We start from the raw sequence: 24,135 nt of genomic DNA on the forward strand, positions 1-24,135 counted from the left end.
CCTATTCCAGGGGAAGTGTATTCAAATGCAGTATTAATTGTCCCTTTGCCTTATTTTTTTCTAATTAGAGTTAGCATGTTGACACCTGCCTATTTTATTTTTATAGTTAGGCTAACTTAGCCTGAGATAAGTGACTCTTTTTCAAATTATTTTTGTCCTTCTTTCTTTATGCTTTTCTCCCATGTGTTAGCCCGCTCCAGCACATGCATGTCCTAATTTTCGATAGTAGTAGGTACAACCAGGCCCAACTAAATTGATACATTGATCTGTGAATTTGGCTTGACTAGTGTCATCAATAAATTATTTTAAATCTATTTCTGTTGTGTAAATTATCTCTTTGCTAGTATGCGCAATTCTTTTACAGTGCTCAATGGTGTTCATATTGGGTAGATCAAACTTGTTTCATCTATTTGGTCAGCCTATGGTTTTCCTTCATTTGTACAATTTGATCCTGTACACAATTTACATTATTTTGGCTTTGTGATTATATTATAATAAAGCTTTGAAACTTTTCACAGATTGGAGTTTTGTTTTCTGTGGCCAAATTGGTCATGGTGTTTAAATTTGTTGTTGTATTGATTGAGATTGGAATGATTGTATATGGTTAAACAAACTCCTCACAAAGTCCAAAAATCCCAAACATCCTCGACCTGGAGGAAAGTGTTTTTGAATCCTGATTGGAAGGAGAAAACGCATTAGCACCATTCTCCTGCTGAATAGGCCTGGCTCATTCACTATACTTGTTCTTTGTCAAACACTGGAATTTTTCACACTCTCTATCACTTCAGTATGTAACGCTTGTGGCAGTACCCCCAATCTGTCAATTGTTCCAGCACCACTAACCTATTCCTTATACATTTATTATTGTTTGTGGGTGTATAGAGGAAACACAAGGAGATTAAACTGTTGAAAAATGTTTTGAAACCAGGGAAAATTAGAATATGGGTAAACCAAAACCACAGATATATTGTTAGATTTCTGACAATGGATCGCCTTCCTCTCATTCTCAGCCATATTTGAGGAAATCAACCTTAAATAGAAATTGACCAGAAACAATGCAAACCAAGTTTCAGTCTGATTAAAATGATCCAGGAGCGGAGCGTCCAGCTTCCCTTCAGGCACATCTTGCTATAAAATACTTTGTAAATGAAGCAAACAGTGATCACACTAAATTAACCCTGGCAGGACTTTGAAGTGCCTCATTAAGGCAAAAAGGTTTCACTTTCTATCGTCCAGTTTAGGAGCAAAATGGTTTTCTCACATCCTCAGTGGAACACTTCACAAACACCATGAAGCTGCAAAGCTTGAAACATTCACTTGAGTGGAATTTGCATCGTTTGCTGAAATTTTGATTGCAAAAGGTAAGCTTGTAGAGATAAAGTTGTTATGCATTTTCCATTTTGGACGCTTATTAGTATGAAAGTCATCACGCAATATGGTAAAAATTGTGTCACAAGCAAAGGATAGTTTGACAAGAAAGAGAAGAAAAAGATAAAACATGAAGCTTTGTAAACTTTATGAAATGTGAGAAATGGGGCATGAAAAATATGAACACTCTTTAAATTAGTTGTTTACCAAAGATAGAGATTTTGAGAATCTAGGGGCCTTATTTTCAAAATGCTTTTGGGGTCGCAAACCTGGTGATCTACACAATTGAAATGTTTGCTACCTCACCTTTTGTGAGTCTGAAAAGTTTTCCTTCTCAGGAAAGGAATTCTGTGAGTTATTCTGTGACTTATTGTGAATCGATATTTGGAGTGGGCATTAAAGGGTCATCCCATCCTATTCGTAATTTAGGCTGAAATGTATCAATAGTATGTGATCTCAGGTGTGTTCGAAAACCATTAAACCGTTAATGTGTTGTGGAAGTAACAGATTCCCCATTAGGACAATCAAGTCAAATTGTCTTAGTGGAGTAGGCAGTAGACCAGGTGGTAGTGCAGGAGACCACTGACTGCTCCTCCCTGTGTCTTTCCAAATTGAAATCTTCTTTTTAAGCAGCAGCTGTTCCTCTTCATGTACTAGTGCTACTGAAATATGTATGTCCTATTTCTGAACGCAGAGGCAGAAAGGAAGGGCATCAGTCCCTTTCAGGCCACCATCCTTGTAGTTGCACCCAAACACAGTGCGTTGCACTTAGCAACCAACCTAGTTTATATTTATTAGGTAGGTTGTTGTGTGACCCTCTGCAAATAGGCATTTTGTCCTGTGACCTTTTAGTATAAATGTTGCATTTCCAAATGACTGGTTGTCACAAATTGCTGGTGTGTGATTTGCCCCCCGAATTTGTACCAGTGGTTAATTTGTAAATAATAACGTGCCGGTGCCCGAAGCTCTTCTCTGAAACACTTGGCTGCTGCAGTTAAATGTGAAAGCACAGAATACTGAGGTAGCATAATCCTGAAGCCATCTTTGGCTTCTTCAATCCATTTACAGTCACTCCCTGCCCTTGCAGCTCACTCGTGTAACTTTCTGCTTTCTACCTTTGTGACACATTTTTGTTTTCCTCTTTCTCCGTCTTTCCCATATGTGTCTTTTGCTTGCAGTAAATCCTTGAGGCAGAAAAATAAGCGCTGGCCCTCAAAAATAAGTGCCGGTGCTCAGCACCGGAAACAACAAGCACAAATTAAGCAGAGATTTGCGCCCTGTTTATATCTCATCAAGAACCTGTTTATTTTGTTCAATCATTATGGCATAGTGTTTTATATATAGCAGTCATTGAGCTGTTACCTCTCTGATGCCAGTGATAAAAAGCTGAAAAGTATCACAGGTATTATTCAAAAGCTTGCTGTTCCACATGCAGCTGCTCTCGCCTTGAATCTGAAAACGTAAAAGGACCTAGGGTCATTTCGAATAACCAAATGTAGCAACTGAAAGTCACGAAGTTAGAATTTGGACACAGATTTACCTAATGTTCTGGACATTGGAGGCACATTGTTTCCGTGAAAGACTTTTTGATATGACCCAAAACATTCCGTCACTGTAAACAGAAGGGGAGATGTTCCCATGGACTGTTGGGAAACAACCCAAAATATGCCAAATAACTATGGAGGGTCCTGTTTCCACTATCAATCCAAGTTTCTTCTTTCAATCCATGCATTCTGAACATGAATTTAATATTAGAACATTGGAATATTGGGAGTTCCATTGAAGACAATTGAGTGCTTCTGGCTTCTAATGACTGGTAAAAAACAAAAACTCCAACATTCCAACGTTTGTTCTTCACAATGTTGCTGTGAACAAAGACCTCACGGAGTCGGAGGGGAGGCTCCGTGAGGCCTTTATTTTGTTAATAGCTCATTCTATTCCTGACAATAAAGGCCATTAATATTGTTTGAATAGAGAAGCTTGTGAGGTATATGCAGCCTGAACTGAGGCAAATCCAAGATTCTCCCATGTCCTGTGAGTCTGATGCCCCGGGTTGATGTAGCTCAATGCCTATGCATACGCCACCCACAAGCTAGCCTTAAAGAAATATCTCATAAGCACACTGAACAATGGAACCGCACAAAAGCAAAAAAAAAACTAAAAAAATAGAGACCTGAAGAAAAGCTTTACCCTAGCATTTCTCAAAGTGCTTACAAGCACAATGCATAAAAATATACCTGAATTACACATAGGCAATGTCTTAACATCAGATGAAACCCCCTTGACGGAGCGCAGCGCTCAAAAGAAATAAAACCCTATCAAAAACCGGGAGATGCGTTTTAAAAAATAGCATAGCAAACTATATGATTTTTTGTGTGAAATCTCTATGGGGAAATATCTGAAGTGATCACCTCAATCTAGTTTCACTGTTTAATTCCTCCTCATTTCTTCCTCTTGGATGAGACAGTTTGGACACCAGATGACTCAGTATCACACCTATCAAAGAACGGTCATCTTTTCAACAAGAATGGTGGTCACCAATCTCTCACTTTACTACATTCTACTCCAGGCATGAATACACCTACCTGATCACAGTGGCACAAGCAGCGCGGTCCACAACTCCGTAACCACAATCCCAGAACTCTTGCCTCATAGCAGCACACAGCTCAATAGCTTTGCAGCCTAGTACGCCGCATTGAGTGGTGTTGCACTCTCCTTGTAATCTGCTGCAGCGCCTGTTCAGAGGAATGAAGCGCTATATGAATGCAACTACACAAACATACAATGCTGAGCAGGTTGACACTAATAGGGATAATAATCAGCCTACCAGTCCTCTATGAAAACATTTCAAACTCTGCGCCTACCCCAAAACAAACTCTTCGTTTTCATTCACTGTAGTTAATGAGATCACTGCGAAGACCTGTATTGATTACCAGTGATCACAGTTTGTTCAGAGGTAAAAATCTATCCTCAAGTGCATGGATTGCAATGTTAAAATCTGCATAGAAAAGGAAAGTTAAAAGGGAGTCAATGTCCACCGACCTGCTCTGAGAAACCTGATCCTGCAGTCACCTGGAGGCTTCTGACCTGCACTAAGGAAAGATAAGACGCAATCGAGTTATCAAGTCGTTACCCTCAAAGAGGGAAGGTACAGTCTGCTTTTAATCTAAAACCCTTACTTTTTCTGCCTATCAATTGTTTGATCAAAAATGCTAACAGAGCCACACACAAGAGGCGAAGGGTTACCTGGGAAAACACACATCAAAAAGCAAAAAGGACTGCACCTGTAGTAAACCAACTATGTTGCCCTACTTAAAGTGCCATAGAATACGGTAGTAGAATAACATGCTGGCAAGCACTTTCAAGTATTATAAAAAATACTTTTAAATACATTATTTTTGTTTTTTAGTCGCAGGCATTAGCAAACCCCTCCCCATAACACCCCCCTCTGCCCTGCTGCATAACACAAATTGGCCATCTTAAACTCATTGCCATGCTGCTGAAAAGTGCCGATCAGAAGACGATATATATCTGTAACAAAAACTCATTAGCCTAAAATGGTAAAGGACATGCATTGACACAAATGACACTGACAGTGTTTTTTTAAAATATCAGGGCTGTACTGATTATCTGATTGTGGGTATAAGAATGTGTATTGGCTACAACTTTAGATGTATCATGTTCTCTTTCAGTGTTAGTAAAGGTGCTATACACATTACTTATTAAAAACAATACATGGTTGAATAATTTAATTGCTAGAAAGGTTGTATGTCTAAGGTCAATGCCATAGCTGAGACGTTTCAAATTCCCCTGCGTTCCCTTGGTAATACTAGCTATGATACTTCCTTCAGAAAAGTCAGATCTCTGCGTCCCACCTGTAATAAATCGACAACGTCTAAAAGAAATCGACCAAAAAGATTGTCAGTCATCCATAAGGCTTAAAAATTCACCAACCATCTCATTTTTCAATGAAGTGACATAATGGCACCATGTCCTAAATAAAGGAAGTCTCTGCTTGGACTACTGAAAGGGCATATTCTAATTTCAAAACATTGTGACTTACCCACAAATCACTACATGAGGTTGCCCCTATCAATTGCGTCTGAGAATTCTATCTTGTCAGGGCCCTTGCACCTTCTTCAGCGCACATGGGGTGATTTTGTATTACTAAATCAGCCACAGATGATAGTATCACTAAATACAATTTGTTGGACTTTTTTTTCCTTATGCAGGGTCATCCCCAATCTTTTTGCCTCCTGCCTCCTATTTCTCCTGACCTGTTTTTGTTGGCTTTAGAACTCTGAGCACTTTACCACTGCTAACTAGTACTAAAGTGCATATGCTCTCTGTGTAAATTGTATTATTGATTGGATTATTCATGATTGGCACATTTGATTGATTAGAAAGTCCCTAGTAAAGTGCACTAGAGGTGCCCAGTGCCTATAAATCAAATGCTACTATGGGCCTGCAGCACTAGTTGTGTCACCCACATTAGTAGCCCTGTAAACATGGCTCAGACCTGTCACTGCAGTGTCTGTGTGTGTAGATTTTAACTGCCAATTCGACTTGGAAATTGTACCCACTTGCCAGGCCTAAACCATCCATTTTCTTGCATGTGAGACACCCCTAAGGTAGGCCCTAGGTAGCCCGATGGGCAGGGTGCAGTGTATGTTTAAAGTATATACTAATGTGTTTTATATGTCCTGACAGTGAAATACTGCCAAATTCGTTTTTCACAGTTGCAAGGCCTATCTCTCTCATAGGTTAACATGGGGGCTACCTTTAAATATGATTAAAGCGTAGATCCCCTTTTTTGAGCAGATAGACATGGAGTTTGAGGTCTCTGAGCTCACAATTTAAAAATACATCTTTTAGTAAAGTTGGTTTTAAGATTGTGTGTTTGAAAATGCCACTTTTAGAAAGTGTGCATTTTCTTGCTTAAACCATTCTGTGACTCTGCCTGTTTGTGGATTCCCTGTCTGGGTCAGTTTGACAGTTGGGCTGTTTGCACCTCTCTCTAGACAGTGACACAAAGGGAGCTGGGATGTAGTCTGCATATCCTGATGAGCCATTTGTGCTAGGAGCGAGGTGAGGAGTGGTCACTTACACCTGGAAGGGCTGTGCCTGCCCTCACACAATGCAGTCTCCAACCCCCTGGTGTGTGTCTGGGGCCTGGCCTGGGCAAGGCAGGATTTCACAAACAAGAGAGAAGCACCCAAAACCATAGACTTTAGATCACAGACAGCAAGAGGAACCTCTACCTGGAGAAGAGCTGAAGAGCTGAGGAGAAGTGCTGCCCTGCCTGAGACTGTGCTTTGTGGAGCTATCCTGCAGTTGCTGCTTCTGCCTGTGCAAGAGGACAAAGACTGGACTTTGTGTGCCTTCCTGCTTGTGAAGAAATCTCCAAGGGCTTGTCATGAGCATGCCTCCTGTTATTGAAGTCTCAGGGCCATCAAAGACTTCTCCTGCCAGCACCTGAACTCTATGCTGATACTCCTGCCCTGCCAAGTGGTGCCCTATCCAGTTCCTGGGGCCTTGACAGGTGAAGCTGGCAGACCAAGACTGAAAATCCACGCACAGACCGGCCTGCAGGTAGGAAGGTAGACACGGCTGAACAACGATGCGCTGCCGGCTTCTAGGCAGAAATCGACGCTCCACCAGCATCATGGCTGGAAAATCGATGCACGGAGCTGGAAGAATGACGCGCAACATGCGCTGACGGAGGGTGTTAACGTTGCAACCCATATTGCGCGGCTTTGTGGATACAGTGCGGCACGTTTTCGCAGCAAACCTTGCTGGCACGGAACAACAACGCAACGCCTGCCCGGACCCGAGTGCTGCCCGTATCGACGCATCACTCTCCTGCGGAGAGGAAGAATGACGCACGCCCGCCCGACCGGAGAAGGAAAAATGACACACAGTCTCGCTTGTGGGTGAGAAAGCGTTGCACCGCTTACCTTTTTTGATGCACACTCACCCGTGCATGTTATTTTGAGGCTACCCAGGTACTTTTCAACGCTAACAGTGTTTTACCTGTTTACAAAAGTATTTAAGACTCTTTTTGCTTTTTAATTAATAACTTGACTTGTGTATGTTGGACTTTTGTCGTTTTGGACTTGTTTTGTTTACATAAATGTTTCCTGTTTTTCTAAACCTGTGTTGTGTCATTTTGTAATGTTTTCATTAAGTTACTGTGTGTGTTGGTACAAATACTTTACACCTAAACTCTGAAGTTAAGCCTGCCTGCTTATGCCAAGTTACCCAGGAAGTGAGCGGGGGTTAGCTGAGGGTGCTTCTCCGTTACCCTGACTAGAGTGACAGTCCTAGCTTGGACAGGGGTAACCTGACTGCCAACCAAAGACCCCATTTCTAGCACAATTGATGTGAGGCCCATATTTGGTTTTCCAGAGCTTGCAACGTTTTCTGCTGCACTGTGGACAGCTCATTTCTTTGTAGTATGATGCAAACCCCCATCAGGGCCAGGCACACTAGGTGACAATGTGACAGGTGTGGGAAACTGGCATCCTGTTGCAGTACCTCCTCACACGTTTTGCCTGGTTTCTGGATGCAACTTGGACTGGAGTGCATTGGGATCCGGCTAACCAGGTCCTCAGTGTTAGTATTCTTTTCCTAAAATTGCAAAAGTATTGAAACAATTGTCAACACCGTTAGCTGCCACTATAAGTCCCTAGTAAATGGTATCTATGTACCCAGGTCATGGAGTACTAAGGCGAGGGTCCTGAGGGCAGCACCTTGTAGCACCCTCATGGGCCATGCATCCATCAGCACTGCCATTGCAGGCTGAGTATCCTGGTGCTATTCTAAAATGGAATATCAACATGGCCCACAGCCTCTCCACTATACACTGCATGCAATATAGGTAGGTCACCCCTCTAGCAGTCCTTCCAGCCCTAAGGCGGGGTGCACTATACTATACTGTATGTGTGAGTATTGGTGCATGAACAATATACCCCTACTGTGTCATTGCCAAACCTGGGACATAGTAAGTAAACAGAACTGCCATTTTAGATGCATGTGCTGGACACTGGTCAGTGCGCGTTTCACAGCTACATGACGGCTACTCTGAACCCTAGGCTGTTTATCTGTTACCAGTATTGGATTTACTGCAACATGTACCTAGGGGCCACCCTAGACGTGACCCCTGCAAAGATAACTAACATTGGAATAGTTGTTGGCTGGTCACAACGGGCCTGTTACCATCAGATAAGATTCTGGAACCCTGGGGTGAGAGCTCCTGCTCTTTGAGACCCAAAACAAAGCCTTTTCTTGCTGAAGGTGTCACACCTTCCCCCTCAGGAATGTGTACTGCCCTGCCAGTGGTCGTCAAAGGGCTTACCACCTTTGAAACTCGACCACCAGGCCTGCTGCTAGCAGCAGATAACTACCCTGATTGCTAACTCCCACTTTCGGTGGGAGCCACCATGGCAAAACACACAAAGGACGAGAGGAGTGGCCACCACTAACTTGCACCACCTCTAAGGTGTTGTGTGTGAGGTGACTCCTCCACTTCATTTTCCTCCATCTTGCATGGTAGGAAAATAGCATATCATGTATATGGAAGTCACCTCTGGTCATATAGTGGATAAAGACACCCTAAGGTACATGGACCATTGGTACTCCCCTAAATGACCACTAAATACAGTATTTAGTGGGCACCCCTAGACCAGAGATGCAGACTCCAAGGCCACAATAAGACCAGCAACAAAGAAGACCCAAGACTAGAGAACTGAAGCCCTGCTGCACCAAAGAAAAAGGTGGCAAATCCTGCTTGTTGCACCCAGGACTCGGCAATAGCCACTGAAGGGCTGCTCTTGGACATCAGACAGACTCCACAAACCCCAAGAGGACCTCCACACTTCTGAAAATCACAAAAAATCTTCAGAGTGAAGGCATCACTCTCCTGCAACAAAGACCAAAAGATCAGTGAAGGCAAGTTCACTGACTGGCAGCTGACCATGAAACCGGAGGCCACAGACAGAACAATTTGCATCTGACAGAATGCAAGGATGAAACCTACCGGTGTGCCAAGTTTGGTGTCATAGCAGTTTCCAGTGGCCAAACCTTGCAATAGCCACAGGTACTGGTCACTCCACATCGGACACCCAGAAGGATAGTCCACTGTGGAATGAAAAAGGGCCAGGAGGAAACCCCAGTTAAGGTACTCCAGAAAACATCAGGACATCCCACCAGAATGCCCCTGCTGACCTGCAAGCGACCCTCAAAGCGACCTACCTCCAGCTTCCAAGGTCACCTTTGTGCACAGCTCCTGGCTCATGGATTCACTCAGTACCTGGCTGCCCTGTGCCCTGCACCAAAGATCTCACTATGTTCTAGGAGTCCCCCACTCCTTGTGACCTCAAAACTCCAAGGGGACCCACCGGGCTCACCTTGAAGTCCACCTGTGCAGTGTTTTTCCAAGTGGTCCCCCGCAGTGGTCTTGCACCAGCTCCAAAGACTTTTTTGCAACTGCTCCCACTGAAACTGGGAGCCGCCCAAACTTCTCCAACGGGTCCACAGTACCCACTGATGACCTCAACCCACAGTTGAGAAAAGACACTGGTAAAGGCATTGCCTGATTTTCTATGCATTTCTAAAGTATCTCTCAGTGGATTCCTATGGTGCTTAATTACAAACATAACTGAAACATTTTGTAAACTTTGAAAATTCATAACTTAAAAAGTACTTGCCCGATTTTGATAATCTTGGTCTTAAAAGTTTTACAAAAATCTGAAGTATTTTTGTAAATTGGTTCTGAGTTATTCTTTTGAGTGTGTGGTCTCGTTTATTGCTACTGTGAGTACAACAAATGCTTTGCACTTCTCCAAGATTAGCCTAACTGCTCAACCAAGCTACCATAAAAATTAGAGCATTACATGGTCAAGTTTTAACCCTTGTAAATCAACGTGTGGTTGCCCGGACCCTCTACACAGTGTGCCTGGTTTGAGCACTACATAGAGGTCCAGCCTCCTACACCTGGCACAGATGACTACTGTGTGCCAGATTAAAGTAAAATTGCCCCAGATTGAGTCTCAGAACCTGTTATCCTTCCATAACATTAGATGCATGTGTATAGTGCGAAGGGCACTGAACACCCACGACTCATGACTTGGGAGTTCCCATAGTAATCTTCTCCACATGGAAATGGATAAATTGTTGTTTAGAAAATCTTAGAACCTTCAGGGCAAAATGGGTTTTCCATTAATAACATTGCAACTTCTGGTCTCAGTGCTGAACTGATTTTTTCTTGGCCACCTTTGAACTCCAAGTGACATCAGAATCATGGCATGGATTATTACTCTATCATCCATTGTATAAAAACGAACACAATTGAACGTGAAAATTACTGTACAGTGGCACTAATATATAGTGAGCCAAAAATGTTTAAGATCCTATTAGAAGAGTTTTAAACAAGGGTGGATTATGGAAATCTTCTCCCTCCGTAATCACTGAAGGTTCTTTAAGGGTAGAGAGATCATCTATAGCATAGTGGCATTGAGCACACTGGCAAAGAATACTAAAATATCACAAGAAGACAAATAGGACTACCCACCGGAAAAAGTTGTTGAAGAGGCGTATTCCTGACCCCCGGCTTTTAACTAACCTAGTAATTACATTAGAAAATCTCAGTGCACTCAAGACTGTAGATAGAACCAGGTTAACAGAAACAAAATACCAATGAACAGTGTCTGAAGCAAGCCACCGCTACTTTTTTATCTATATACCATTGTTATGGGCGGGTCCTTTAAGGGGTAAGACACTTCCCACCAAACCTCGGGGTAAAACTCAATACCCTTCTTCATGACGTTGATGATACTGTGATCCTGTATACTACTCCAGTTGCTTGAACCGGGCACTAAATGGCATCAGTATATGTAACATTTCCAATAATTGCAAAGTTAATGCAGCAAAAATTGAAAAACATTGGGCATGGAAAACAAAGGAAACAAGTGTCCTGAAATTTGGGATCAAAAAACTATATCGGGTAAATAATTGACCCAATCTTGGGGTATCGAAGGACTCTAAAGCAGGACCAAAAGTCCAACTGCGACTGTATATACTAAGAAAACTATTCTCACATTTGTATAGCTTAAGAACGTCTGAAAAGTGCCCAGTGGGCAAAGGGCAAAGTGGTTGAACGCCATCTAATCACCACAGAATGGAACTCGATGATACATTATGATACCCTTTATATGCTCAATATAAAGATTATTCGCTATCTGTGGTATTAAAGAGATTATTAAACACTTAGCAATATCAAAAGAACACATTTTTTAGTGGGCACTACACTACTTTCGCCCCGCAATAGTCTTTAACGGACTCATGGAAAATAATAGATATATATATAAAAAAAAAAATATATATATATATATATACATTTAAGCATTTTCACTTCCAAAAGCCGTGATGTAGAAGATAAAGGCCGATGCTGCTGGCTCTGCGGGCCCCTTGCAGCTTTTCACTGTCTGCATAGCAGACAGTAAAAAGCGCGACGGGTGCAACTGCACCCGTCGCACGGCAGCAACACCGCCGGCTCCGTTTGGAGCCGGCTCCCATGTTGTGGCCCACATCCCCGCTGGGCCGGCGGGCGTAACTCTGTTTCCGCCCGCCGGCCCAGCAGGGATGTCATTATGGGCACCACGGGAGTGCGGCTGCATTGGCGGCCGCACAGCGGTTACAACTTGGCGGGCGGCGGTTGCCGCCCGCCAATGTTGTAATGACCCCCATTGTTCCTAGAAGCATAAAGCACAAATCACCAATTGTGGTTATCTGGTAATGCTGGACTGGGATAAAGTCAGGCCGGCAGCAATGGAGTGCGGGCCAGATACAGGGCTCAAGTTAGGACTGTCGAACAAAGTATCTTAAATCCTGGTCATGGAGCATTGCGAGATCCCTCACTTGTTATTCAACAGTGGTTCTGATGTACTATGGGTTGCAATGCAAGGTCCAGCATTAAAGATGCATTGTGCAGCAGTGGTTTCGATGCAGGGCTGTGAGGAGATGTTTTGTGCTGTTTTGCTTCTGCCCAAAAGACCACAGCTGGGCTGGCATATCATCTTCAGGTCCACTTCCAAGGATCCAGGAATGGGTTGGCACCACTTGGAAGCCAAGACTCAGAGTAAATAGAAAACTAGGTTCAAGGTAGTTGGAGCCTTTTGAGGCCTGTCAACTAGCACTTGGAGCTACTCTTGTGGTCCTGGGTTCAACATGTAGGTCCAGTTCTTCTGACTCAGACAGAGGGTAAGTAAGTAAGTTTATTGACACGGTTATTTAAAACCATCACAATTCCAAAATGCATAATGATATAAATACTTTGCCTATTCAATATGTTAGTGGAGAGCCATAATAAAAAAACATAAAAGCTTATTTGAAACTAAAAGATATCATGGTTAAAGAGTTATGCATATCTAAAATGTTCTCCACGAATTCCAACCTTCATCTTGAACTTAACTTTAGGACTTTCTTGCTCTCTTGCGAACACGATAATAGTAACTGAGTGAAGCTGAGTGAGAATCCTAAGTAGTGGCCCTTGCACTCTCGGCTTCGACTTTATTCACTAATTCTTTCTGGGCCTGTACCATGAATTTAGTCCCTCGACATGAAAACGGGATCAGACAGAGGGATAGCAGGGCGGCAGGGCAGCAAAGTAGTAGAGCAGCAGAGTAGCAGTCTTTCTTGCAGGAGAGCAGCACAACAGTCCTTCTGAGTCTTTCACAGCTCCAGAGCAGTACTGAAGAGTTGGATCAAAGGGTCCAATATTTATACTTGGTGCCAGCTTTGGAAGAGAAGATGGTTCTGAAGGTGTCTACCCTCAGAAGTGTTTAGAATTTTCCAACTCCCTGCCCTGGCCCCAGCATGTCGGTGGCACAAATGACTAGTGTCAAACCCTTTGTGAGTGTGCTCAGGAAGAGCCTTTGTGATGTGCAAGTGTGGTAGGTGACAGCTCCTCTCCCTCATCATGTCAGAGATGGCCCATCCCAACAGCAATTCCCCTTAGTCTCAATGTGAAGGACCAACTGCTAGCTATATCTAATTGCGCTCAGGCACCAAATGATTAGGGAAAAGAAAAAGCCAACTTTCTAAAAGTGGCATTTTGAGAATTGTGACTTAAAATCCATCTGTGCCATTGAAGAAAGTTTTAAATTGCATTTCATCAAACTTGGCATTCCTACCTGCTCCCAGTTGAAAATGATGACTCATATTCATCCTTTTCCCTTGATGAAAGTAGTGAAGGATACTTGTCAGGTGTCATTAATATGCAGCACTGGATTGTCCTGATAAGATTTAGACTGGAAATGGTGTATAACTTAATAGCGTTCCCTAGAATGAGGACTTGTCCCAGTGAGTCGGTTTGCTGCCCCTGTAATGGGGTTAGTAAACAGAGTACTCTGCACTTTACGCTATTCTGTAAATTGTTTTTACACCTTAGGATTTGTTATCTCAAACCTCTTTTTATTGACTATAGTATAAGATCTCATCTGGTTGTATTGGAATTGTTACTAAATCTAGATAATGCCCATGTGTGTTACAAGGTGGTGCTTTATATTTTAAATGCCATTCACATAAGGAAAAGCCTCCCTTTTTAGTTTTTGTATTGTCTGAATCAGAGTAATTGTATGTGCTGTGTTTTTTTTAAACTGTTTTTAACTATTTATGACAATCAAAATTATGACTCTGACTGGGATTATGTACAATGCTCTGCTTATTGATTTATGTACATTTATGGCTATTCTGTATTTGCCTAATAAAGCTTTTGAACTGCACTGAACTGACTCATTAAGTGTAATAAGGTAAAGCAATGTTATGGTATGGAAGAGGTAGGCCTTGCAGTAATGAAAATAATTTAAAGAAGTTTTTCACTAGCAGGACATGTAAAACTTAAGTACGTTTCCAACTTTTTGACACACGGCACCCTTCCCCATGGGATGTTTAGGACTTAACCTAGTGGTAGCTTATATGTATTAAAAAGGAAGGTTTAGGCCTGGCAAAAAGATTTATTTTGCTAGGTTGAAATGGTAGTTACAAACTACACACACAGGCTTCAATGACAAGCCTGAGACATGTTTAAACTACAACTTAAGTCAATCAATCAGAAGATTTGTAAAGTGCTACTACGTGAGCAAATCCAGGCACTAGCATGGTTCAGTTGCTTAGCCAAATACCCAGATTTTCAGGGACTTTCAGAACTCTGAAAGAGATAGGAAAGTCCATAGATGAAAGGGTGACTAGTTCTATATCTTTGCTGCTTGGTAGGAGGAGTGACCTCTGCATCTGCTACGTCAGATGAGGGGTGTGAGGGATAGAGATAGCGACCTGAAGCGGTGGTGTCTGGTGGACTGATGGAAATTCAGGCTGTAGTTCAAGTAGTCGGGTCTGCAGTTTTGTAGGGCCTTGTATGTATAGGTCAGAAGCTTTAACTGGCATCTTTTCTGTACATGGAGCCAATGGAGTTCCCTTTGGTAGGGGATGATGTACGTTTATCTAGGGAGTTCCAGGACGAGTCTGGATGCAGCGTTCTGTATGGTTAATATTTGTCAGAGGAGGCGAGCTGGGACTCCTGCGTATGGAGTGTTGTTGTAGTCCAGTCGGCTGGAAATGAAGGCCTGGGTGATGGTGTGCCTGAAACTTTGGTGTAGCCATTTGAATATCTTACAAAGTATGAAGAGGATGAAGAACCAGGAGAAGGAGAAAGAGTTGACCTGAGTCCTCCTGGTTAGCTTATTGTCCATAACGATGCCTAGGTTCCCAGCATGGTCAGTGGAGGTAGGAGTAGGTCCGAGCTCTGAGGGGCACCAAGATGCATCACATGGGGAGCTTTAGTTTCTGGAAATCAGTACCTCTGTCTTGTCCGTGTTGATCTTCAGGCTGTTGTCCTTCATCTAGTTGACAACATCTGTCATGCAGTAGTGGAAGTTGGTCTTCATGTTGGTGATGTCTTCGGAGAGGGAGAGGATGAGTTGTGTGCCATTTGCATAAGATATGATGTTGAGTCAGTGGGTTTTGGCAACACGCACCAGAGGTGTCATATAGGTGTTGAAGAGGGTGGGGCTGAGTGAGGGTCTTTGGGGTAGTCCACAGATGATTTTGGTTTGGAGGTGAAGGGGGAAAGCATACTTTTGACATTCTTCCGGTGAGGAAAGGGGCAATCCATCTGAGGGCAGCTCTTTGGATGCCTATGTTGTGCAGCCTGGTGATGAGTGTGTAGTGGGAGATTGTATCGAAGGCTGACAAGAGGTCTATGAGGATCGGAGCCACAGCCACTCCTCAGTTGAATAGGGCTCAGATGTTGTTGGCAGCTGCAATGAGGGCTGTCTCATTGCTGTGGTTGCGTTGGAATCTGGACTGGAAGGAGCTAAGGCCTTTTTCTTTGATTCTCTTAATTGTCGGTTGTAGAGGTTGAGGGCTGTCTTGAAGGCGGGTTTGTTGAAATTAAATGAAATGTTGATTTATATAGTATGGCTTATCACCTGTGAGGGTCTCAAGGCACTGTCCGTGGGCACAGGGAGATTAAGTGATTTGCTCAGAATTACAGGACGTTGCACCGATGTGAGGCTTGAACCCTGATCTCCAGCTCCCGAGGCGGTTGCTCTGACTGCTGCACTACATCCTCTGGCCCTGTCCTTGCTGGTGCACCATCTCCTTTCCAGTTGTTTAAAGTGTTGCAGTTCTGAGAACTTCAGTGTACCAGCTAGCCTGCTTGGTGGATCTTCTGCAGGTGTTGTTTCAAACAGGAGGAACACTGTTGGCACAATCATTGTTTTAATTGTTGAAGTTTCTGACTTTCTGGTCTAGGTTGTTGGAGGAGATGGGGTGGCTGATGTTGAGGGCGTTGATCCATGTTTCCTTTGAGACCTTACTCCAGCTGCGGTACGGGACATTGGTCAGACTGAGGATGGAGGTCCGTGAGCTTACGATGAAGTTGACAAAACTGTGGTCAGTACAGGTGAGTTCCATGGTGTGCCTGTACCTTATGCGGTTGCTGAAGGTGAAGATGGTGTGGCCTGCAGTGTGCGTGGGCTTGTGGATGAGTTGGGTGAGTCCGATGTTGTTCATGCTGTTGAGGAGATTGGTAGTGTTGATGTGATTGTGGTTGTCAAGATGAAAGTTGAGGTTGCCAAGGTAAAGGTAGATGAAATTTATAGTGAGGAGGGCAATAAAATTGGGCATGAAGTTGCAAAAGACTGGAGATGGTCCTGGAAGACAGTAGGTAAGGGTGCCCCTAATAGTGGTTTTGCTATCTGTTTGAAGTCAGAAGTTGAGATGTTTCATGACTGGGGTGATGTTGTCAATTGTAGTGGAGCATTGGATGGTTTCCTTGTGTATGATGAAGATCCCTCTACTAGGCGTGTTGATGCGGTTGTGGTGGGTGATCTTGTATCCTTTGGGTATTGTGGTGGCAATGTTGAGCGCGGAAGTGAGGTTGAGCCAGGTCTCAGTGAGAAAGAAGACATTGGGTGTGAGGGAGGAGATGAGGTCCCAAATCTTGGTGCTGTGTTTGCATAGTGAACATCTGTTTAGAAGGGCACATGCGAGTTGCTGTTTTTTTTCAGGTTGTGTCTTTGGTGTGCATGGGGGCGGCGGTCGGTATCTGGTGTGTGTGCTGTGGCAGGTGAGGTGGCAGTGGGTGCAGATGATAGGTCCTATTGTAGGGCAGGGGTCGATACAGTGGCAGTGTTTGTTGCGGCATCTGGGGTCAAGGATGGAGAGATGTGTTTTTGGTACTAGTTTGCATGCGCCATGATATTCTAAGGCTGCTAGCACACTTGCATGACATTTTGCACCTACCTCCGTAACTTCCAGCTACGACAATGTCAATATAGTGCCATTGGTGAGTGCAAACAAACTTCAAGTACATTTTCTACTTGAGAAGCAACTAAAGCTACTAAAAATAGATTTTGAGTGGATTTTCTTTTCCAACAAACCTTCAAGTTTTTTTTTTTTTTTCAACAGCAAGGAAGTGTCTCAGATACTTCAACCACCTGTTCGTGTCTAACAGGCTCCTCCCAGTGCTTTGCCCATTTCCTGGTCACTTTTCACTTGGATTTCGTGGTGGAAAGATCACTTCTTTTGTCTCCTGGATTCATATCTTTGGATTTAAGGACTGTGCTTATTTGTGGTTTCACACAAGTAAGTTGAAAACTATTGTATTAGGGTGTTGTTTGTTTAATAGAGCATGCATCTGTATTATTTTGTACTTTTATTTGATTATTAAATTTCATTGTGGTGGAAGGCCTGGAGTTTAAGTAGGGCCCTTGTTATTTGTTTTGCATTTCATTGATATTTCATGTTTTGTAAAGGAAGATTTCTGTATAGCCTAGTACCTTTTCTCTATGTTTGTTACATTTGTAGTATTCATTTATTTTACTTAGTGGCCTAAACGTCCGATGAGCCACATAGCCAGTAAGGCAGGTGGTGGTCATCAGTGCATGAAAGAAATGTTTCTGTAGTACATGGTTTTAGGGCAGGGGTGGCATTGGATTCAGTTAAAAATGTTGGCTATAGTATGCATTTCATTGTTTCTGCATAAGGTGTATCTGTCGGGTAATATTTGATTGCATAGAAGGATGTGGGTTGCTGTAAGTTTTTTATAGCTCAGTTCATTTTTGTGTTTTGCATTTCTGAACTAATGTTAGTGTTTTCATCAGTGTTACCACCAAGCCTACGTTTTATGGTCAGTGTGTGTGTATGTGTGTGCGTATGTGTGTTTATCTTCAGCCACCAATTTTCTTTGTTCTCCATGCAATGTGGTCAGGGTCCATTTTGTGTAGTCTATGTTCATAGGCCTGAATGTGTTCTTTGTTTCCCATTCCACCTTGCTTGCTGTTGTTGTCTGACCATGTGTCTGGTGGCCATTTTGTGCATCCAGCCAGTGTGCTTTTGTTGAGGCTTGCATGTTTTCTTTGCTCTCCATGCCTCTTTGCTTGCTGCAGTTGTTTGACCATGTGGCTGGCAGCTTTTTGTACATCCAGACAGTGTGTTTTTGACTTACTTGCATATTTTTTTCTCTATGCCTCCTATCTCTCTGTTTTTGTTTAACCATGTGGATGGTGGCTATATTGTGCATCCAGCCAGTGTGCCTTTGCAATAGGCTTGCATGGATGTGCGTGGTACCAGTTTAATAATATGCTTAGGGATCACTGTCATATAAGCATATTAAGAATATGATTTTGATAAGCAGTGATTATTTTATTACATTCTTTTTTTGCATTTTTATTTGGACCTCCTTGCCCCACCATAGGCTTCTTACTTCTTGTCCTCCCATTAAAATATCAACAATTATTGATCATTTTTAAAAATATTTTTTAATTGTAATTTTTTAATTTTATTTCTTATTTTTACATTTCTTTTAATTTGTATTTTCATTTTTATTAAATGTATTTATTGTTTTCATATTTTTTTTCTCCATAATTTTAATTTATTCTATTTATTTTTCTTTTCTCTTTTTTCTTTTCTTTTTTTTTGTTTTTTTTTTTTTTGTTGCATTTTTGCCTTGATCCATCCTTTCACTATAGGTGCACAGCCATGCTACAGTGTTCAGTTTCTTTAGATATAATTGAATTTCCTCCTGGACACCCTGACTGCAGTGCACTGCAGAAATATCAGCATCATCATTTATTTTTTTAATGATTATTCCATTGTACCTGGACAACCTTGCCCGCTAAAGTTTTTTTTTTTTTTTTTTAGTATTCCATTTGCCCATCCACCTATCTGATTAAAACAGGTGTCTCTTGTAGAATAGATGGAGAGAAAGCAATGAGCAATATCTGTATGTTGAGTTGCCTGATTTGAAATTAAATTGTATGATATGACGGATTGATTTGACTTTACAATGTTTGGGTACATTCATTATTTATTACATAGGTAACCAACCACACTAATATTGCACTTGTCTGTATAATTTCAACCTGCAACAATGCCACATCTCACTAACTACATATTTTTCTATCTTGGTTGCTTTTAGTTGCACAAGAGAAGAAGAGACATCACCCGCAGTACTGCTAAATAGAAGGCCTGTACACTGACTTCAGTCCTTCAGTCTCTCCCACTTGTGCAGCTTAATGCCACTGCCAACTGAGAGCTTTAAAATGCCCCCAAAGAAAGTTGCTTCCAAGAAAGTAGTCAGTAAGAAGAAGCAGCTTCCACCAGCGATGTGCAACACACCTTTTTTTGGGAGACATGTGCCTCCTGCACCGGCCTCTGGGGAGGAACCTGGGAGCAGCACACCTGCATCATCAACTGCACCATTCCAACAGAAGACCAAGACCAATGTCTGTCAGTGAGGCAGCCACTGCAACCATGGTGACGCTAACCTGGTGGTCCGAATATGCACGGTGTTGGAGGATGCAGTGCTGGAATCAGCTGTCAGAGCATGAGGGGGGCAGCAGTGGTGGGAGGTGGTTGGGCTGCTGCCAGCTGGCAGTGGCACTGACAGTGTTGTTGTTGCCACTGAGCGCTGGAGGTGATTGTTGGGGGAGCTCAGACCCATGGGCATGTTTACAGCTGCCTCAGCCTTGTCTTCCTCCTCATGAAAAGCCATCATCCACTGGTATTCTATTCAGATGGCCTACAGTCTCTGCTGTCGCTGCTGGGCTTCTCTCTCCTGGTGTGTAGGAGTATGTCCACCAGGAGTAGCTACAGCAAGAAAGAAAAAGGAAAATGACAAATTGTAAACAGTGCTCTGTGCAAACAATTGTTTAAAAAGTAGAGTGGCACAGTAGGAGTACATTGCTGGACCCCTCGGGCCATTGGAATTTGATGTGTCACAGGGCCATTTATTTACCCACACATGCCTAACAGCCAAAAGGATAACACTTGATTTGGCATGAATCTGTTAAGGAAGCCATGAAATATAAATCACTTGTACATGAAAGTGGTACAGGACAAAAATGTATTTTTCATTTTTTGTAGCTGACTGGGACAAAACTGAGGAAAGAATAAAGGACTGAAGTACTAGGAGGTGAGAGAGTAGGCACTGGGAGGGAAGAGAAACACACCTTGTTTTAAGTTTGCAATGCATTGATAACTTTGTAAATGCTGTATTAATTGGAGCAGGTGCACATTGCACAGTCAACACTATTGTACTGACAAATTGAACCATGCTGCAGTTATGTCATAGTAGCATGGGTGACTAATGGGCTAGGAGGTAATAAATGATGATGGGTGGGAGGGTTCATATCTGCCTTGCTTCACAATTACGGTGAGTTAAGGGACCAGACAGAAAATTAAAATACCCCCCAACTTTTAGCCAAAGCTTTGATAACCAAGCAAACCAAGCGAAGTATGTGAATAGACACTGCCCTCTCCAAAAAAGCTCCCTTCTTGATCCAAGCAATTATCCATTCATCTTTTCATTGTTCTGTTCATCCTTTGATGCCCACTATGTAAGCTTTACATTCTCTCTTATCCAGTCTTTCACAATTCCAATCCATAAATCCATATATCCACCCATCCATCCATACACTCACCTATCCAGTATCCACCCTTTCAACCATTCTTTCACCCATCCATCCACTTACTCACGCATCATTACCAACCAACCCATCCTTTAACCCACTGAGCATCCATCCTTCACCGATCAAGGCCTCCTTTCACCCATATACCATTTCACCTATCCTTTCACCCACACATGCATCTCCTCAATCAATCAATCAATCAATCAAAAATGTATATAGCACGCTACTCACCCGTAAGGGTCTCAAGGCGCTGGTGGAGGGGGGGAGTTAGGGGGGTTGATTTCTGTTTGAACAGCCATGTCTTTAGGTTTTTTCTGAAGAGCAGGAGGTTCTGAGTCTTGCGGAGGTTGGTGGGGAGGGAGTTCCAGGCCTTGGGGGCGAGGTAGGAGAAGGTTCTGCCTCCGGTGGTGGCGCGTTGGATGCGGGGGACTGTGGCGAGTGCGAGGTCGGCGGAGCGGAGGTGGCGAGTGGGAGTGTGGAAGTTCACTCTTTCGTTGAGGTAGGTTGGTCCAGTGTTGTGGAGGGATTTGTGTGCGTGGATGAGGATTTTGAAGGTGATCCTCTTGTCAATCGTAAGCCAGTGAAGGGATCCGAGGTGTGAGGAGATGTGTTCATGTCATGGGAGGTCCAGGATGAGGCGGGAGGCTGCGTTCTGGATCCTCTGGAGTTTGCGTTTGAGTTTGAATGTGGTGCCGGTGTAGAGGGCCTTTCCGTAGTCTAGCCTGCTGATGATGAGTGCATGGGTGACGGTCTTTCCGGTCTCTATGGGAATCCATTTGAAGGTTTTTTGCAGTATGTGGAGGGTGTTGAAACAGGAGGAGGTGATGGCGTTGATTTGTTGGGTCATGGAGAGGGAGGGGTCCAGGATGATGCCGAGGTTGCGTGCGTGGTTTGCGTGTGTTGGTGGGGGACCTAGGGCGGTGGGCCACCAGGAGTCGTCCCATATGGTTTTGTTGGGGCCAAGGATGATGATTTTGGTTTTGCTGGAGTTGAACTTGAGGTGGTTTGCTGTCATCCATGTGGCGGTGTCAAGGAGTCGAGCGTGGAGGTTGGTTTTGGCAGTGGTAGGGTGAGGGAGATGACGAGCTGGGTGTCGCCTGCGTAGGATATGATGGTGATTCTGTGTGGTCGGAGGATGTTCGCGAGCGGGGTCATGTAAATGTTGAAAAGGGTAGGGCTGAGTGAGGACCCTTGGGGGACTCCTAAGATGATTTTTGTGGCTGTGGAGTGGAAGGGAGGGAGGCGGACTTTCTGGGTTCTTTCAGTGAGGAAGGAGGTCAGCCAGTCTAGGGCCTTGTGTCGAATACCTGCGTTGTGGAGGCATGTGCAGAGTGTTTGGTGGCAGAGGCAGCGGAGAGGCCCAGGAGGATGAGTGCGACGGTCTCGCCCTTGTCGACTCTGGTTCTGATATCGTCAGTACATGCGATGAGAGCGGTCTCAGTGCTGTGGTTCTTGCGGAACCCAGACTGGGAGGTGTCGAGTGTGTTGCTTTCCTCTAGGAAGTGAGACAGGCGGGTGTTCACTAGTTTCTCAGCTACCTTGGCAGGGAAGAGGAGGAGTGAAATTGGGCGGTAGTTGGTGAGGTCATCAGGGTCTGCATTGGGCTTTTTCAGGAGTGCAGTGACTTCTGCATGCTTCCAGGGGTCTGGGAAGGTAGCGGCGTTGAAAGAGCTGTTGATTATGTCGCGAAGCTTGGGAGCGATGGTTGGGCTGGCTTTGTTGTAAATGCGGTGGGGGCAGGGGTCCGAGAGGGAGCCTGAGTGGATGAAATTCATCATTTTTTTCAGGTTCTCCTCTTACCCACGTACACATCCTTTTATGCACCCACACATCCTTTCACTCATATACCATTTCATCCATCCTTTCTTTATCCCTCCATCCTATGTTCCCTTTCCTATCAACCCATCATTTGTAGAGTCTGTTCATTATGAGATTTGGTAAGCTGAGTTGCAGATAGAAGAGGCCATTAAGAACTCACCCCACTGTAGCTGCTAAAGAAGGGGGTTCAGAAACAACACCATTGTAATGAGTATACTAATAATTGTCAATAATCAAGTAATATGACTTACCAATGCCCGTCCATGCTGCCGCAGGTTCTTCCCCTCTGACTGCTGCTGCATCCAGTGCACTGGTGCTGCGCTGGTCCCTACACTGTTGGTCGGTGCAGCTGGACAAAATGTCACACAATTTAGATGCCAGATACACCTCCCCTTGTTATTTTTTAAGAACTAATTCAACAAAATACAACCACAATAGTTCACTACAGTTCAATCTTCTTCTATCATTACCTCTAGGAATTTTGGGGGTCATTCTGACCCTGGCGGTCTTTGACCGCCAGGGTCGCGAATGACGGAAACACCGCCAACAGGCTGGCGGTGCTTCCATGCCCATTCTGACCGCGGCGGTAAAGCCGCGGTCAGAAAACCGGGACCGGCGGTTTCCCGCCGGTTTTCCCCCGGCTGGGCGAATCCGCCAGGGCAGCGCTGCAAGCAGCGCTGCCATGGGGATTCTGACCCCCTTCCCGCCAGCCTGTTTCTGGCGGTTGTCACCGCCAGGAAGAGGCTGGCGGGAACGGGTGTCTTGGGGCCCCTGGGGGCCCCTGCACTGCCCATGCCACTGGCATGGGCAGTGCAGGGGCCCCCTAACAGGGCCCCATGAAGCTTTTCACTGTCTGCGTAGCAGACAGTGAAAAGCGCGACAGGTGCAACTGCACCTGTCGTACGCCCGCAACACCGCCGGCTCCATTCGGAGACGGCTTCTGTGTTGCAGGCCTCCTTCCCGCTGGGCCGGCCGGCGCTACCATGGGTAGCGCCGGCCGGCCCAGCCGGAAGGTTGGAATGCCGGCAGCGGTCTTTTGACCGTGTAGCGGCTAAATGGCCGTTCCCGCCTGGCGGGCGGCAACCGCCGCCCGCCAGGGTCAGAATGACCGCCTTTGTTGGTTAACTATGTTAGAAAAGCCAGGTAGTCAATTCAACCACAAATATTCCTTAGTAAAGGTGCAGAACTATGTCACTGAAGTGAAATGAAGGGGTGCAATATTTGGTCAATCCAGGAGGACCTATGATGATTTGGTAAGGTCTTAGTTGGCAAATGCAATGAGACCGTCTTCAAACTAGTTTCCAGTCATGCTGCACTGTCAATGAAAGTGCTGGTATGCTAAACTCTGTATAAATGAATAATACATACACACAACATGGTGGGCCCACCATGACAATCCGCACTCACTGGTTCACTGTTTGAGCATGAAAAAGGAAAAGAAAACCTTCACAAACATGCATTGAAAAGTTGACTTGGG

The sequence above is a fragment of the Pleurodeles waltl genome, chromosome 8, assembly GCF_031143425.1.
Source record: "Pleurodeles waltl isolate 20211129_DDA chromosome 8, aPleWal1.hap1.20221129, whole genome shotgun sequence".
Lineage (NCBI taxonomy): Eukaryota > Metazoa > Chordata > Amphibia > Caudata > Salamandridae > Pleurodeles > Pleurodeles waltl.